General features: G+C 40.1%; 1 pseudogene; it reads left to right on the forward strand.

Moving 5' to 3' along the window:
• The first annotated feature begins 868 nt into the window (after positions 1 to 868).
• Positions 869 to 16,651, forward strand: part of LOC101425913 (tyrosine-protein phosphatase non-receptor type 20-like) — a 46,254-nt pseudogene continuing 30,471 nt past the window's right edge.

Consider the following 16,651-nt stretch of genomic DNA (forward strand, 5'->3'; position numbering starts at 1 on the left):
TGCCCAGGGCTGTGCAGAGTCTTAGAAACTTCTGCTTTGTGTGAGGTAGCCATTCTTTTGCTTAACTGCTTCTTGTATATTTTTTCCTGACATTAATTAGATTTTTATTTGTATTACTTGCCATTTGGGAAGGGAGATTTTTTAAATTGGTTTCACTTCAACATTTTTACCTCAAAATTCTGAAATTTTAAAAAATATTTTTTTTCTTTTGATTTCTAGGTTGATAGCATCTGGATGAGAGGACATGTTCTGTACAATTTCAGATATTTGGAATTTGATCTGTCAATGTGTCTTAAAATATCATTTTAAAAACAGTGACTCCCTGCATGCTGTTAAGTAGAAGTAATTCTTTTCTTTTGTTACTGGTGACATGTTTCCGTACAGATGGAGCTGTCTGTGATTCATTCTTGTACTTATGGTGCACAGCTCTTCCCTGCCCTTGGAGGGAGGGTGCAGGCCTGCCTGCCTGGTCTGCTGTAGAGGAGGAGAACGTGTTGGGTCTCTGCAGTCTTTCAGCTAGGGCCTGGGACTTGGGGGCACTCAGCCCCAGGAGGGCAGCAGAGTCTCGCTTTTTCCTAATGCAAGTCTCATTTATTCCTGCCATGGTATAATTGTCAGTTATTCATTTAATTATTCACACAATTGTCAATACTTCACAGTTCTTCCAAGAACAGTAGGTTTTGTGTAATTAAAATATGCATAGTCATGATTTTTCTAAAACAAAGGCAGTCTCTTTCAAAGTAATATACTGTTCACCTCTTAAACAGTAGAAAGCCATTCACTCTTAAATGGCTGTACCTATACTTAAGAGAAAACAACACAAAAATAAAATTGCCCTTAAACACTGTAACATACAAGTAATTTCCAAATGTGGTTTTTTCATTTCTTAAGTATACAAATTGTTTCTGAAACAGAGGTAGCTGATTTAGCTCAGATTCGACCATTGATACTCAGTGTTTCAGTGCAATCATCCATCAAGGCTTGTTTTGAAAAGCTTGAAGAAAAAGTAGCAAACTCTGAAATTCTCCAGGAATTTGTGGTAAATATTTAGATAGTGAAAAATTATCTATCTGTATATCTATGTGATTTCTTTTTTACACTACCAGAGGGTTTCATTTCATTTGCTTCTCTCTCTTTTTTAATTGGGAGCAGTGATCTTCTTTTAAATGTTAAATTAGTTTTTAAAGTAACAAATATACATGGTAAAATAGTCACAGAGCATTAAACAGGGGAAAATGGGTAGTAAGTGTTTCTCTAACTTTAGACTTCCGAGGGTCCCTTTCCACTATTAAATTTTTCATGTAAACTTCGAGAAAAATTGTTGGCATGTACTTCATTCACTGTTCTATAATTTATTTTTTTCCACATAAGATACAATTTCCAAATATATTATCCGCACATTTACCTCTATCTCATAATTTCAGGTCTTGCACGGTAGTTAACCGCATGGGCATGTACCTGGGTGTATGTGAGTAGGCCTCTGTGGTGGGCGTGGAGGCTGATCTGAACAGCAACCATCCCTTTTCCCACGGCTGGGCAGGAGGGGAGGATGCCTCAGGACGAAGTCCTATGGAATTTCCAGGTCAAAGGTGCAGATATTTTCTATTTTGACTTTGCTAAATTGCTCTTCAAAAAGGTTACATCAGTTTACGTCTTCATAAAAATAATGAATCTGAGTGTTTGTTTGCTCACACCATCACCAGTATTTTGTACTCTCAGATATGTGGATTTTTGTTCATCTTTTAAATGATAAGTTATTTCTTGTTAATGTTCTACTTGGCATTTTTTTTAAATGTAAGGACAAGGAGTCTCTTTCCATATGTTTTTATGTCTTTCATATTTATTTTCAGGGAACTGCTGGTTCCTATTCTTGGTCCAATTTTCTATTCTCTTTCTTATAAATAATGACTCATATTATGAGGAAACTATCCCCTTTGTATGCTTTATATATGGTATTTTTCTACTTTGTTGTGTCTCACACATGTGCAATGAACACATACACACATATATTTATAATGAAGAAACAGCTTATTTGTAGTGGTCAATTCTGTCAAGCTTTTCTTTTATGGCTCAAAGTATTCTTTGTTCTTTTGGAATGCCTCTTTTATTTTAGGACCATAATTATTCTGTGCTTTTTCCTTAGTGATTTTATGATATTTTTAATGTTTAAAACAATCTAGCTAGAATTTAATTTGGTCTAAGGTGTTTGGTAGTGATCCAATTTTCCCAAGATCCTTTTGAAACTTCTCTTCAGTGATAGAAAATACCACTTTTATCATATCCTGAAGCCCCACATACATATTTTTTTAATTTTTGGACTTCTCCTATTGATATGCTCATTCATGTGGTGGTGCCAAACTCTTTTGTTAGCCTCACTTTGTATTATCTTGCACCATCTGTTGAGAGTAGTCGCCCCTCATTATTCTTCTTTTATAAAATTTTTCTGGTTCTTCTCACAGATTCTTTCCAGGTTTATTTTAGATTCAGCTTTCACAAAGATTAAAAGGGTACAGATCTGATCACATTAGCCTCCTTCTTAAATTCATCATTGGTTCCTCCTTCCCCATGGTGCCGGAAGCCAATGCTTATTTAATGACTGGTGGTGCCAAGATTGCTACCCAAGAGTTCCTGGAGTGCTTATTAAAATGCAGATTCTCAGGCTTGCCCCACAGATATTCGAGTACATAGGACAGGATACCTCTTCCTTTCTTTTGTGAGTTAGGCCTCCAGCGGCGCTCCAGCCTGCCTTGGGCCAGCTCTTGTGCTTGGTGCTCTTGTTAGCACGCTGTTCCCTGGCCTACTCACATCCTCCACCTAGAAAGTTGTGCCTTCATCTTACCACTTCTTTCCTTCCCACACATACTCACTTTCACCTGGCGACTGCCGATGATTCACTAAGGCCAAGTTCAAGGGCTGCTGCCTCATGTTCTGGGCACAGCCTAAGGCTCTGCCATACTCCTCTCTCTGAATTTGATCCCGTTATTTGGCAGCAACCCTTCTCCTTAACTACTCTAACTCCTCAGAGTAAGGCCACTTTCGATTCATCTTTGTACTTCAATATCTGGAAAAGTACTAGATATCCATAAACTGATGGGTAGGCAGAGGGGGTCCTAAGGAGTAAATATTCTACAAGGCCTTTTTCTTATGAAAAAGAAAAAAAAAATGAAGTTTCATAGGGGGAAAATTATCTGTAAATGTTTTAACATTTTCTGTTAAACAAGTTGTTGATTGGCATCTCAATCCTGAGATATTTTACATAATTCTCTTTTAATGGGGCTTCTAACTTTTTCTACTTTTACTTTACAACACATTTAAAGCAGGCCATGACATATGGGGGTTTAAGGATTGCCACACTGAAAAAAGGTAATTTGGGGGGTGGTTATAGTAAATACACGATTTATATTTCTTACCTCTTTAAGGAATTAGAACTTGAGAATTCGACTGATGAGTGCAACTGTGGGAATGAACCAAGCAACAGAGACAAAAACAGATATCGAGATATCCTTCCATGTAAGCTCAAAATGGTTCTGATTATTTTCCTGTCTACATCGGGGGAAAGGTGAAGAGTGGTGTGACTTTTGTTGTCAGGGGTTTGAGCTGTGACATGATGATGAGCTCTGGTAGCTAGCACTGGGGCCTTACGCATGTTCTCGGATGTGGGTCCCCCAGGCCAGCTAGTTCTTGCAGCCACTGCCACTAGGCTATTTGCAGCGATCCGTTCACTTTGTTCTTAGGCACTGCTGCTTCTCAGGCCACAAAGCCTCAAAAACATATCCAATAGGCTGAAACATCTGCTGCTTTGGAGACCTCAAGCTCTGGCCACATTCATTGGTAATTTTTTACAGATACAACAGGGAACAGAACTGTCCATCTACAGGAGGGGCCTACATGCTGCCTTGCCATTGGCAGTGGGACAAGGGTATTGCCCCAGGCCCACACATGGCTGCTTTTGGCTGTTCACCTGTCTCAAGCTAACCATAAAACAGAAACAGATCACAGCAACACAGTTTTAATATCAAGTAGGCAATCCCATTCTTCGACTCACATTCCATTCAAACTCAGTTTTTCCAAATTAATTGACCATACTTCTTCCTCAAACTTGACCCTCCTGCTTTAGTCTATAGCTCATTTAATGTAACTACCCAGTTGTCCAACCAGAAAGCTTTGAGTCACCTACAGCATCCAAAAGTGGTCACAAAGTATTTTTGATTCTATCACCTTCCTATGTCTAGGTTCTTCATCTCTCTGCTCTTACTATATGAACTTGGTGGCAGCCCCTTCCATCTCTCACCTGGTCTCTGCCCTCTTCACTGTGTCCTATTCACAGCAGCTACAGAACCTTCCTAAAATGCAAATAGGAAAGTGCTACTTTCCTTTTAAAATGATTCCTTAGCTCTCTGTTACTATTATTATCATGGGTAAGTCCATTAGCCTGGCATAGGATTTCACCTCTGTTTGCCTTTCTAGCATCAGCTTTCGTGTAGAACTTTTGATTTCTGGGAGTTACCATTCTTCTCTTCATTTGCCTTTTTCAATTAAGGAGAAAGCTACTCTAAGCATTAGTGTGCAGGGTTTTTTTGTGTAGAACATAGGATTTCAACTCTTTGTGTAATTTGCCTAGAAGCCTGATTGCTGGTTCATATGGTAAGACTGTGTAAGCTTTATAAGAATCTGCTTAACTCTTTTCTAAAGTGGCTGGTCCATTTTGCATTCCCACCAACAATGAGAATTCCTCTTGCTCCGCATCCTTGACAATAGTTGGTATTCTTAGTGTTTTTTATTTTAGTCATTTTAATAGGTATGTAGCTGTGTCTCATTGATGTTTTAGATTTTAATACAATATTGAGCATCTTTTTATGTATTTTTGTCATCTATATATCTTCTTCAGTAAGGTGTTTGTTCAGATCTTTTGCCTGCGTGTAATTTTCTTTTTTTTCTTGTTGAGTTTTAAGAATTCTTTGTATATTTTTTTGATACAAGTCCATGATTGGATATGTGTTTTGGCAAATATTTTCTCCCAATTTTTTCATTCTTTTAACAGTGTCTTTCACAGAGCAGAAGTTTTTTATTTAAATAAAGTCCAACTTATAGTTTTCTTTCCCAGATTGTGTTTTGGTGTTCTGGTGTTGTATCTAAAAGGCATTTGCCAGAAACGGACTTGGCCCAGTGGTAAGGGCGTCCATCTACCACATGGGAAGTCCGCGGTTCAAACCCCGGGCCTCCTTGACCCATGTGGAGTTGGCCCATGTGCAGTGCTGATGCGTGCAAGGAGTGCCCTGTCACGCAGGGGTGTCCCCCATGTAGGGGAGCCCCATGCACAAGGAGTGCACCCCGTAAGGAGAGCTGCCCAGTGCAAAAGACAGTACAGCCTGCCGAGGAATGGCACCACCCACAATTCCCGTGCACACCGCTGATGACAACAGAAGTGGACAAAGAAACAAGACGCAGCAAATAGACACAGAGAACAGACAACCAGGGGAGGGAGGGGAATTAAATAAATAAATAAATCTTTTAAAAAATAAAATAAAATAAAAGGCATTTGCCAAACCCAAGGTCACTTAGATTTTCTCCTGTGTTATCTTCTAGAAATTTTATAGTTTTTCATTTTACATTTAGGTCTCTGATATATTTTGAGTTAATACTTTGTGAATGATGTAAGGTCTATGTCTAAATTAATTTTTCGCATGTGGATGTAGAGCACCGTTAGTTGAAAAGACTATCCTTTCTCCAATGAATCACCTTTGCTTCCTAGTCAAAGATCACTTGGATATATTGCGTGGTTCTATTTCCAGGCTTTCTATTCTGTTCCACTGATTTATTTATCTCTTCTTTCACCAATACCATACTGTCTTGATCAAAGTGGCTTTTTAGTAAGTGTTGAATTCAGGTAGTGTCAGTCCTCTGACTTTGTTCTTTGAGCTTCTTGGGTCTTTGGTTTGGTGTCTGTCAGAACTTTTAGAAAACTCTGTTATTATTATTTCAAATATTTCTTCATCTCCTTTCTTTCTTTTCCTCTGGTATTCTAATTATGGGTATGTTACACCTTTTGGCATTATCCCACAGTTTTGGATCTTTTCTTTTATTCCTTCCTACTTTATTATTTTTTAAATGTTACATTAAAAAAATATGAGGCCCTTATATACCTCCCACCCCCTCACCCCACTCCTCCCACATCAATAACCTCTTTCATCATTGTGGCACATTCATTGTATTTGGTAAATACATTTTGGAGCACTGCTGCACCACATGGATAATGGTTTGCATTGTAGTTTACTCTCTCCCCCAGTCCACCCGGTGGGCTGTGGCAGGACATACAATGTCCAGCATCTGTCCCTGCAGTACCTCCCAGGACAACTCCAAGTCCTTGAAAATGCCCCTGCATCATATCTCTTCTTCCCTCTCCCTACCCTCAGCAGCTACTGTGGCTGCTTTCTCCACATCAATGCTACAATTTCTTCCATTACTAGTCACAATAGTTCCATAGTAGAATATCAGTAAGTCCACTCTAATCCAAACTCTATTCCTCCATCCTGTGGACCCTGGGATGGTTATGTCCACTCCCCCTCTATATTCTTTATTTTTACTGTGCCTCTTTGCTGTTCAGTTTGGGAAATTTCTATTGACACAGCTTCAGGGTTACTGATTCTTTCCTCAGCCATGTCCAGTCTTACTAATGAGCCCTTCAAAGTGGTCCTTCATTTCTGTTACAGCATTTTCTTTCATGTTTCACATTTCCTTTTGATTCTTTTTTAGAGTCCCCATCTCTTTAATTACATTAACCATCAGTTCTTGCATGTTGTTCCACTTTTCCATTAGAGTCTTTAGCATATCAATCATGGTTATTTTAATTTCTTGGTCTGATAATCCCCAAATCTCTGTTTAAAGTCTACTTAAGTCTGATTGCCCACTATCTTCATAGTTTTTTTTTTTTTTTTGCTTTTTATCATGCCTTATAATTTTCTGCTCAGAGTTGGATGTGATGTGTCAGGTACAAGGAACTGCAGCAAATGGGCATTTAGTATAAAGCTAATGTTTATCTGTCTAGGTGTTAGCCTGTTTTTACTGTTTGCGTCATCTGTCAGAAGATACAATATCTTCTTGTATCCTTGTTTTTCTCTCCCCTATTGTCTTTGGGTTTCCCTAAAGATTCCTTCTTAAATAGAGTGTGATCCTTGTAATCTGTCAGTTGTAATCCCCTGTTATTATGTAGGAGCTCTACCAAAGGTGTAAGAGGTAGAGGATGGGGAACATTCTATAATCTTATGATTAGGTCTTAGTGGGTTACTGAGCCTGTGGCCCTGGGCTTCTCATCTTCTCAAGTGCTTCTCCGTCTCCCCTCCCACCCCCCACACACACTTTAGGTGAGCCAGAGGGAGCTGTTAGACTATGGAAAAACTCATGTTGTTAAGGAGACCAGAACACTGATTTTCCCCTCCCCCTGCTGAAAGCATGTGCTGATTTTTTTCTCATCTTTACAGAGAGAACCTTGTGGGACTTTTAGAGCTAAAACTCCTAAAAGACTCAGAGCCTCTCTAATGCTGAGCCTCCAAGGATTTTTATCTGTCAAGCTAGTCCACACTTAACCTCCATCAAGTAATCAATTACCCTTTAAGTGTTCTAACTTGGTGCTGACTCCAGCAGCCATTTCTGCTTCTTTTAATCTGTGAGTTTCTGTAACTGCCAATCTCTCCAGTTTTCAGGGGGATGGTTTGCTTGTGACCTCAGTTTTCTGAAGGATCAAAGAAGATTTGATGTTTTTCAATCTTCCAACTTTTCACTTGTTGTGAGGATGTGAGTAATGACTCCAGGCTTTAAACTGAAAGTCCCAAACTATATTTTCATTCATTATCTATTTATTATCCTGATTTTCCCACTAGACTCGAGGTAGTTGTCATCATAAATTTTGAATGAATCAGTGGTTGACCCTATTGAATCAATACCTTTGTGTTTAGTTGGGTCATGAAGATATAAAATAACTATAATTATGAAAATAGTAAGTATCTTCCACAGGTGGTTAAAATAATTTGTTCTGCTAATCTTTGGAAGCAGAGTGTAGAGAAGTACATTGAACACTTATGAAATCAATTAGATGTTTTGATATGTAATGCCAACAATGGGGTGCTTCTCCAACAGGCCAAAGGTCCCAATTAGGTATATCCTTCCCTCCATGTGCAGTTAGCCCTCTAGAACATTGAGGGCAACAGATCTTTAAAGTGAGCCTCTCAGGATTGTAGGAAATTTGATTTAGGATGATCTGACATAAACTGTTCATTCTGTGTGGTAAAACCATGACAACTAAAGAGATGCAAAGATATTAAAGGTAAATAAGAAAATTTAGAGATTAGAACTAAGAGAAATCATATAGAATATTTTTCTTTTCTTTTAATAGAAAATAGGCTCTAATTCAACCAAGTTCTATTTAAGACCCATGTGTATATATATGTATCTCATAACAGAACACAATCTTATCTGAAAATCAACATATTTCTTAAGTGACAGTAGTCATAGGAAGCTTCTTTGATTTCTTCTCCATACATTTCTTGAAATTATAGAAAAGGCACTGAAGACTCACATCAAGAAAGCCAGGGAAATAATTCATTTAGGCCTCTCTGTGTGGTTCCAATATATACGAATATCAGTTACCATGTTTAATTAAATAACACCAGTCTATTAAAAATACATTTAAAATTTCAGTTATTATGATATATTAACTGTGTACATTGCATAAAGTACCAACTTCACTGCTTTCAGTACACAAACCACTATGTAAATAGGAATGCACTTCATGATCGGTGACCCCAGTCATGTCACGTCTTTCAGAGTCTGTTGCTTATTGGTTGCTGAATATCTGTTATTCAATTCATGCACAAACAGCAAAATGTACAGTTATGTTGTCTCCTTGTCTCCCAGTGGTAAGCTAATATGATGTTTACAAAAATGGATAATCACAAGAAGGAACTGGCGACCAAAAATGAAAGAACAGAAATGAAAGGAAAAGTGATAAAGCTGAAAGTGAAATTTGAATGGAATGTAAATGGAATTATGGGAGAAATAGCTGACTGTGGGAGTGTTGACTCTGCCACCATTCAAGAGACTCTAGAACTGCAGCCAGATGGACCTTGTGAAGGTGAATTTAATCATATAAATGAGCTAAGTGATCGTAAGGAAAGGATGAAGATGTCCCAGAGAAAGTAGTGGTGATGAAAAATGAAGATGTCCTGGAAGAAGTGATGCCAGCAGAAAACTTGACATTAAAGGAACTCTAGACCTTGAAAATGCAAAGGATAAAGTGTTGTAAACTGGTTCAAATTTAGAATGGAGCATGATAATTTTCCAAGGCATAGCAAAGATACTTGCTCTAGATCGTAAGTTATACAATGAAAAGAAAAGACAAGCACTGCTCAAACTAGTTTTTATAAGGTTTCACAAAATAAAACAATTTGGCTCTCAATGTTTCTGATGCTTTAAATTATAGCTTTCTAAATAAATATTAGTTATGCTCTTTTAAATTTTCCTGTATATTTATAACCAGTAGTATGGGAGCTTTTAAAATGTTACAAAAATTTCTATTGAAAAAAAATTTTAAAGGTCATGGAAAATATTTCCTTTTGCTTAATAAAATCACTTTGTATGATTTTAGCTTGCACTGAAATGGTTCTGTACTACCATGTGAACAAGAAGAGCCTTATGTAGTTCAGGGATTTTTAGGCATTAAAGGTATAAAAGGTATACAAACAATAGGTTGCATTACTATAGCATTATACAAATTACAAAACATTTTGAAATGCTTTGTACGATCTTTTTTTATCTATTTTTTTAATGTTACATTAAAAAATATGAGGTCCCTATATACCCCACCCCCACCCCCCTCACCCCACTCCTCCCACATCAACAACCTCTTTCATCATCATAGAACATTCCTTGCATTTGGTGAATACATTTTGGATCACTGCTGCCCCACATGCATAATGGTTTGCATTGTAGTTTACACTCTCCCCCAGTCCACCCAGTGGGCCATGGCAGGACATACAATGTCCAGCATCTGTCCCTGCAGTACCACCCAGGACAATTCCAAGTCCTGAAAATGCCCCCACATCATATCTCTTCTTCCCTCTCCCTATCCTCAGCAGCTACCATGGCCACTTTCCCACATCAATGCTACAATTTCTTCCATTACTAATCACAATAGTTCCATATTAGAACACCATTAAGTCCACTCTAATCCATACTCTCTTCCTCCATCCTGTGGACCCTGGGATGGTTATGTCCACTCAACCTCTATATGGAGAGGGGACTTAGATTCCACATGGATGATGGATGCAATCCTCCTGCTTGCAGTTGTAGGCACTCTTGGCTCTCTGGTGTGGTGGTTGACTTTCTTCACCTCCCTGTTAGCTGGCTGGGGTAAGTCCAATAAACCAGAGGGTAGGAGTTGCAAGTATGCTGAGGCTCAGGGCCTGGCTATCACATGGACAGTCCAGAAATTCGGGTCTCCTGAGTATACACCAACCTTCTGCCCCTCAAAGGAGTTTGTCAAGAAAGTGAAAAGAGAGCCTACACAATGGAGAAAATATTTAGTAACCATATATCTGATAGGAGACTTATATCCTGCATATAAAAAGAACTCCTACATCTCAAAAATAAAAAGACAACCCCTTTGAAAAATGGGCAAGAAATTTGAACAGATGCTTCTCCAAAGAAGAAACACAAATGGCTAAAAAGCACGTGAAAAAGTGCTCAAAATCACTAGTTATTAGGGAAATGCAAATCAAAACTACAATGAGATAACCATCTTACTCCCATAAGACTGGAGGCTATCAAAAAAACAGAAGACTACAAGTGCTGGGGAGGATGTGGAGGAATGGAAACACTCACCCACTGCTGGTGGGAATGCAGAAGGATCCAGCCATTCTGAAGTACAGTTTGGCAGTTTCGCAAAAAACTACCTATAGATTTGCCATATGACCCAGCAATTCCACTGCTGGATGTATACCAAGTAGATCTGAAAACAAGGACACAAACCAATATATGCACACCAATGTTCATAGCAGCACTATTCACTATTGCCAAACATTGGAATCAACCCCAATGCCCATCAACAGACAAATAGATAAATAAAATGTGATATATACATACAATGGAATACTACTCAGCTATAAGAATGAATACAGTACAAGCACATGTGATAACATGGATGAATCTTGAGGACCTTATGTTGAGTGAAGCAACCCAGGCATTGAAGAACAAATATTACATGACCTCAGTGATATGAAATAAGTAAACCAAGCTGTCTCAGAGAGCTAGAGACTGGATGATAGGCTTAAAGGAAGTTAGGGGGTAGAGGAAGGTTGAGAGCTGACACCTACATGGGTGAAGTCTATGACAAGTATTTGTACAGGGAAGGGATAAAATGGGGGCATCGGGATACCTTTGGGTGGGGCTTTGTGGAATTGAGGGGTGCTAGGGATGGGAGGATGGGTCAGATGGCCCAAGAAATTGGGGGGATTGTGGGGGGAACATTTGAATATAGGAGATTGTCAGGGATGTGATTGAAACTATAATGTTGAGAAAACTCTTTGGAAAACAATAAGGAAGGTTACCTGTTTAAGATGCTTAAATGGGGGCATCTGACACAGGGCAGGCTTCTAGGGATGTGTGAGTGCTCATTTTGTCATAGTGGGTTATATCATTGGTGGAGACCCACACAATGACAGTGACGGTATACTTTGTGTGATCTTATACAATCTACATAAAATCTCCCTAACGTAGAGTAGTCAAATATTATAGTTCTCATTTCAAATATATATGAATAAGCTCAGAGGTTAAAAGGCATTTTAAAGGTTAATATAGGAGTGGGGCTGTACTACATGTCAGCTTCTCTGACTAGTGGTTTAATATTTTTTGTATTTCCTATCTATGGGTCAGGATTTATTAAGAACTAATAACAGTGATTATGTTGATTTCTATTAGTTTTCCACTTTTCATAGTATGCATATATATATATATATATATTACATTGAATGTTCTCTACAGTCACTTGAGGAAGGCAAAGCAGATGATATCTGCATTTAAAGGTGCAACTCAATAAGGAAAGGCTTGTGGAACAATTACGTATTCATATAATGAAAAATGAGCTTGGACCCTTACCTCACACCTTCACAGAAAGTAATTCAAAACAGATCATAGACCTAAATATTAAAATTAAAACCTTTATACAACTTCTGAAAGAAAGCTTATGATTTTAATGTCTGTGGGTTTGACAAAATTTTCCTAAATAGGACACAAAAACCACAAGCTATAGAAGAAAGAAATATATTGGTTTTCATCAAAATTAAAACCTTTTCTTCTTCAGGCTAGCAACAGACTGGGAGAAAATACATGCAAGCACATGCAAAACATCCAATAAAAGACCTTAATTGTAATATGTAAAGCATTCCTATATCTCTGTCCTAAGAGAACAAACAACTTAATAGTAAATGAACAAAAGATTTGAGGAAACACTTCGCCAGAGAAAATATACAGATGGCATTTAAATAAATGAAAAGATACTAACATCATTAATCATCAAGAAAATGCAGATTAAAACCATAGTGAGATACCACTTCACACCCACTAAAATGGAAGGGAGTTTCTGATTAAATTATATGTATACCTACTGTGTGGTTCCGCTACTCAACTACTAGATATTTACCTAAGTGAAAATAAAACAGGCGTCTGCAAAAAGATGTATGCATGAATGTTGATGTCAGCTTTATTTGCAATAGCCCAAACTGGGCACAAGCCTAATGCTCATCAGCAGAAGAGTGGATCGACCAGTGATGGTATGCCCATGTAGTGGAGTACTCCTCAGCAGTAGTAAACATCCAAACAAATGACCCGTTCATAGCAATGACAAATATCAGGATGATTATGCTGCATAAAATAAACCGGTCAAAGGAGTACAGACTATGGAATTCCAGTTATGTAGAATCCCAGAAATTTCAAAGTAATCTCTATTGGCATAAAGTAGATGAGCAGTTGCCTTGGGGCAAGCATAGAGCAAGAAAGATGGATTAGAGTGGCGTGCGTGATGGATATGTCCGTGAGCTTCTCAGTGCTGTTGGGTTCAGGGGTGCACATGTGTATCAATTTGACTTCAATAAACTTGTTAAAATTAAGTTTTTGAGTGGACAAGTTAAATTCCATTTTTACAATTTTTGTAACCACTCTAATACAGATTGCTAGAAAAATCCCAGCTTTTTAAGGTAGAGTTTCAAAAAGCATTCGTACTTTAGTGGTCACTGTTTGTTTCTATTCCTACCTGCGGTCACCCCTCGGGCTGAAGTGTGGTTTGCTGGCCTGGCGGGGGAGCAGCCGCGGTAGGCCAAGCCACTGCCCCCATAATAGGGTGGCTGGTCGGACTCACCGCCACCCCTGAAGGAAGCTCGGCATGGGCGCAGAGTGCCCTCGGGTCTCCCCTTCTCGGCAGCCATGCTTCCCTGGCCGCCCCTCCTCCTGGATGGCACCACATGATGCCTGTGGGATGGCACCCTTCTTCTTCTTTCTCCCTGCGCAGGCGCAGGGCGGAAAAATCCAGTCTGCCCTTTTCCCCTCCCCCGACAGCAGCAACAGCCAGGCGTGGGTGGAAAAATCCAGTCTGCCCTTTTCCCTCCCTCCGACAGTAGCAACAGCCAGGCGTGGGCGGGAAACTCAAGTCTGCCCTCCACCCCAGCAACAGCAGCCACCAATCCCTAAACCTTGCCCCTTCCCCCAGCAACAGCGACAGCCAATCCCTAACCACCACTCCTCCCCCGTCCAGTACCACCCACTGACCTTTCACCGGCAACCAATCAGAACAGGGCGTGGCTTTGACCAATCAGCCTTCCCCAGCCCCTACAAAACTGTTGCCTCTCCCTCAATAAAGTGGACTTGCGTGTTTACCTTGTCTCCGCGGTAGTTCTTCTGCCATGCGCCCTCCAGTCATGAGAGCCCCCGACAAGGGCCTGGCCTCCCTTGTCCCCAGTTCGTCGCCTGCTTCTCCGGGCGACCCCTTCATTGCTGGCTTCGCCGGGCGACCCCGTCAGCCGAACTGCGCAACCCCTTGTGAGACCGATCCCTCGTCTGCTGCTGGACCAACCCCTCGTCCCAAGCGGGACCGACCCCTCGTCCAGAGCTGGACCGACCCCTCGTCCGCAGCCAGACCCCACCTCTACCGACCGAGCAAGCCGCCGCAGCTGGCACCCAACGTGGGGCAGAGCAACCCCACTGCCACCGACTGAGCAAGCCGCCGCACCTACCATCACATAGTAGTAGTTACCATAGTCATTACTGCTACTATTAATGGTAAATAGTAAAATAATAGTACTAGTCTTATGATCAGTAATAATAATAATAGTAATACACTTATATTTGCTTGGGCCTTATCTAGTCCTTTATAGATACTAGCTTTTCTTAAAAATATGCTTTTTAATTTTTTTAAAAAGAAACTTAGTTTATATAAATGTTACATAAAAAATATAGGGGATTCCCATATGCCACAGTCCCTAGCCCTGCCACCTTTTCCCACATCAACAACATCCCTCATTAGTTTGGTACATTTGCCACAATTGCACATCTTGGAGCATTGCCACAAGTGTGAATTATAGTTTACATTATACTTTAACTCCCCCCCCCACACTTTTTTTAAGTTATTAGAAGATATACAAGGGCCTGTATCTGTCATTGCAGTGTAATTCAGGACAATTCCCAAGCCCTGAAAATGCCCCAGATTATACTTCTCCTTCCCCTCAGAATCTCCAGTGGCCACTGCCTCCACATCAATGATAAGGGTTTTTCCATTGCTAGACTCACAATAAGTCTATAGTAGATTAACAGTAAATCTACTCTAGTCCATTGCTTATTCCCTAAACCTGCGGATTCTGGGATGGTGGTGCCCACTCTGCCTCTCATTGAGAGCTGGGATTGTTCTTTTGGCAAATATGGCAGGAGAGGATTACTGGTTTAAGGTGATGAAGGTGGGGCATATGCAGGACAGGGCAAATCTGGGGAAGGCTTCTAGGTAGTGTTAGCCTTCATCTTGTCATAGTGTGCTGTATCAGTGGCTGGAGACCCACATAATAAGTGGGGAGGTGTTGGACGCTTATCCTGGGAGTCCTGCTGTGATCTCAGATAGAAGGGCAGGAGTTTCTTGAGAAAATAGGCAATGCCTACTAGGGGAGGACAAGCCAATATGTCAAACCCTCAGTGTTGTTGCGAGCAACTGAATCTTGTCCTTCAATGAGTTAATCTTTTTTTTTAAGGATTTGTTTCTCCTCCCTGCCACCACCCCCCACTGTGGTTTTGTGCTCGCTGTCTGCTTTCTGTGTCCATTCACTGTATGTTCTTCTGTGTCCACTTGTCTTTTCTTTTAGGCAGCACCGGGAACTAATCCTGAGGACTTCTGGAGTGGGAGAGAGGCACTCAATCTTTTGCGCCACCTCAGCTCCCTGGTCCACTGTGTCTCCTGTTGTCTCTCCTCTTTTCCTCTTTTTATTACATCATCTTGCTGCACCAGCACCCCTGTGTGGGCCACCATGCTGTGTGGGCCAGCATTCCACATGGGCCAGTTCTCTGCTCAGGCCAGCCCACCACACAGGACAGCTAGCCTCACCAGGGGCCCTGGGAATTGAGCCCTGGACCTCCTATATGGTAGACCAATTGCTTGAGCCACATCTGCTTTCCCAATAAGTAATCTTGGTGTTTGCTGTGGGTCCCAAGGAGAAGGGGAGAAAGGAATAGAGTAGATGGAACATTGGGACATTTTTGGGGTGATGAAATTGTTCTACGTGATCTTATAGTGATGGATACAGACTATGTCAAAGTTCATCAAAATTTACAAAAGTGTATGGTTGAAAATGTAAACCATAATGTAAATTATTGACGATGGTTAGGAGCAGTGTTTCAATATTTGTATGTCAATTGAAACAAATGTACCATCCATGTATAAAGTGTTGTTGATGGGGGAAAGGGGGAAAGGGGGAAAATGTTCAGTATACAGGAATCACCTATATCCTGTATGTGATTTCTCTATGACCTAAAGCTTCTCTGAAGACAAAATGAAAAGAATAAGTCACTGGGGGAATAAATGGAACAAACGTCACTGTACATATAAGACAACAGATCTTACAGTGATGAAGGACATGATGTCAAACTCTTTTTAAATTTAAAATTTTAAAATTATTTTAAACTTAATTTTTTTGTATTTTATTTGTTATTTCTAAAATTATCATTATTAAATCATTTTCCTTTTACTTATATTCCATTATTTTGTTGACTTCAATTATGAACAAGTTTTGGATCACAGAGGGAGGACCATTGGTGCAGGGTGTCAGAGAGGGGGCTGCATGGGAGGAAGTGCTCCTGGAACATACCTACAAGGCATATGAATGTGCTCGAGTGTTCATGGGGCATTGTCACACTGGGAGAGATCCACACAATAACCCATCCTGGGGAGCTCCTCCACATTCTCTAATGGGACAGCAAGGATCCCCCAGCACAGGGGCAGTGACTACAGAAGGAGGATGGACCATTGGTGGGCCCTTGACAGTGATGACTGCTCTTAAGAACCTTTACTTTTAAAATTGGAACTTAGTCCAGTGTTATTGGGTGCCTACGCATTACCACCTGAGAGATA

Source organism: Dasypus novemcinctus, chromosome 6 (assembly GCF_030445035.2).
Source record: "Dasypus novemcinctus isolate mDasNov1 chromosome 6, mDasNov1.1.hap2, whole genome shotgun sequence".
Classification (NCBI taxonomy): domain Eukaryota; kingdom Metazoa; phylum Chordata; class Mammalia; order Cingulata; family Dasypodidae; genus Dasypus; species Dasypus novemcinctus.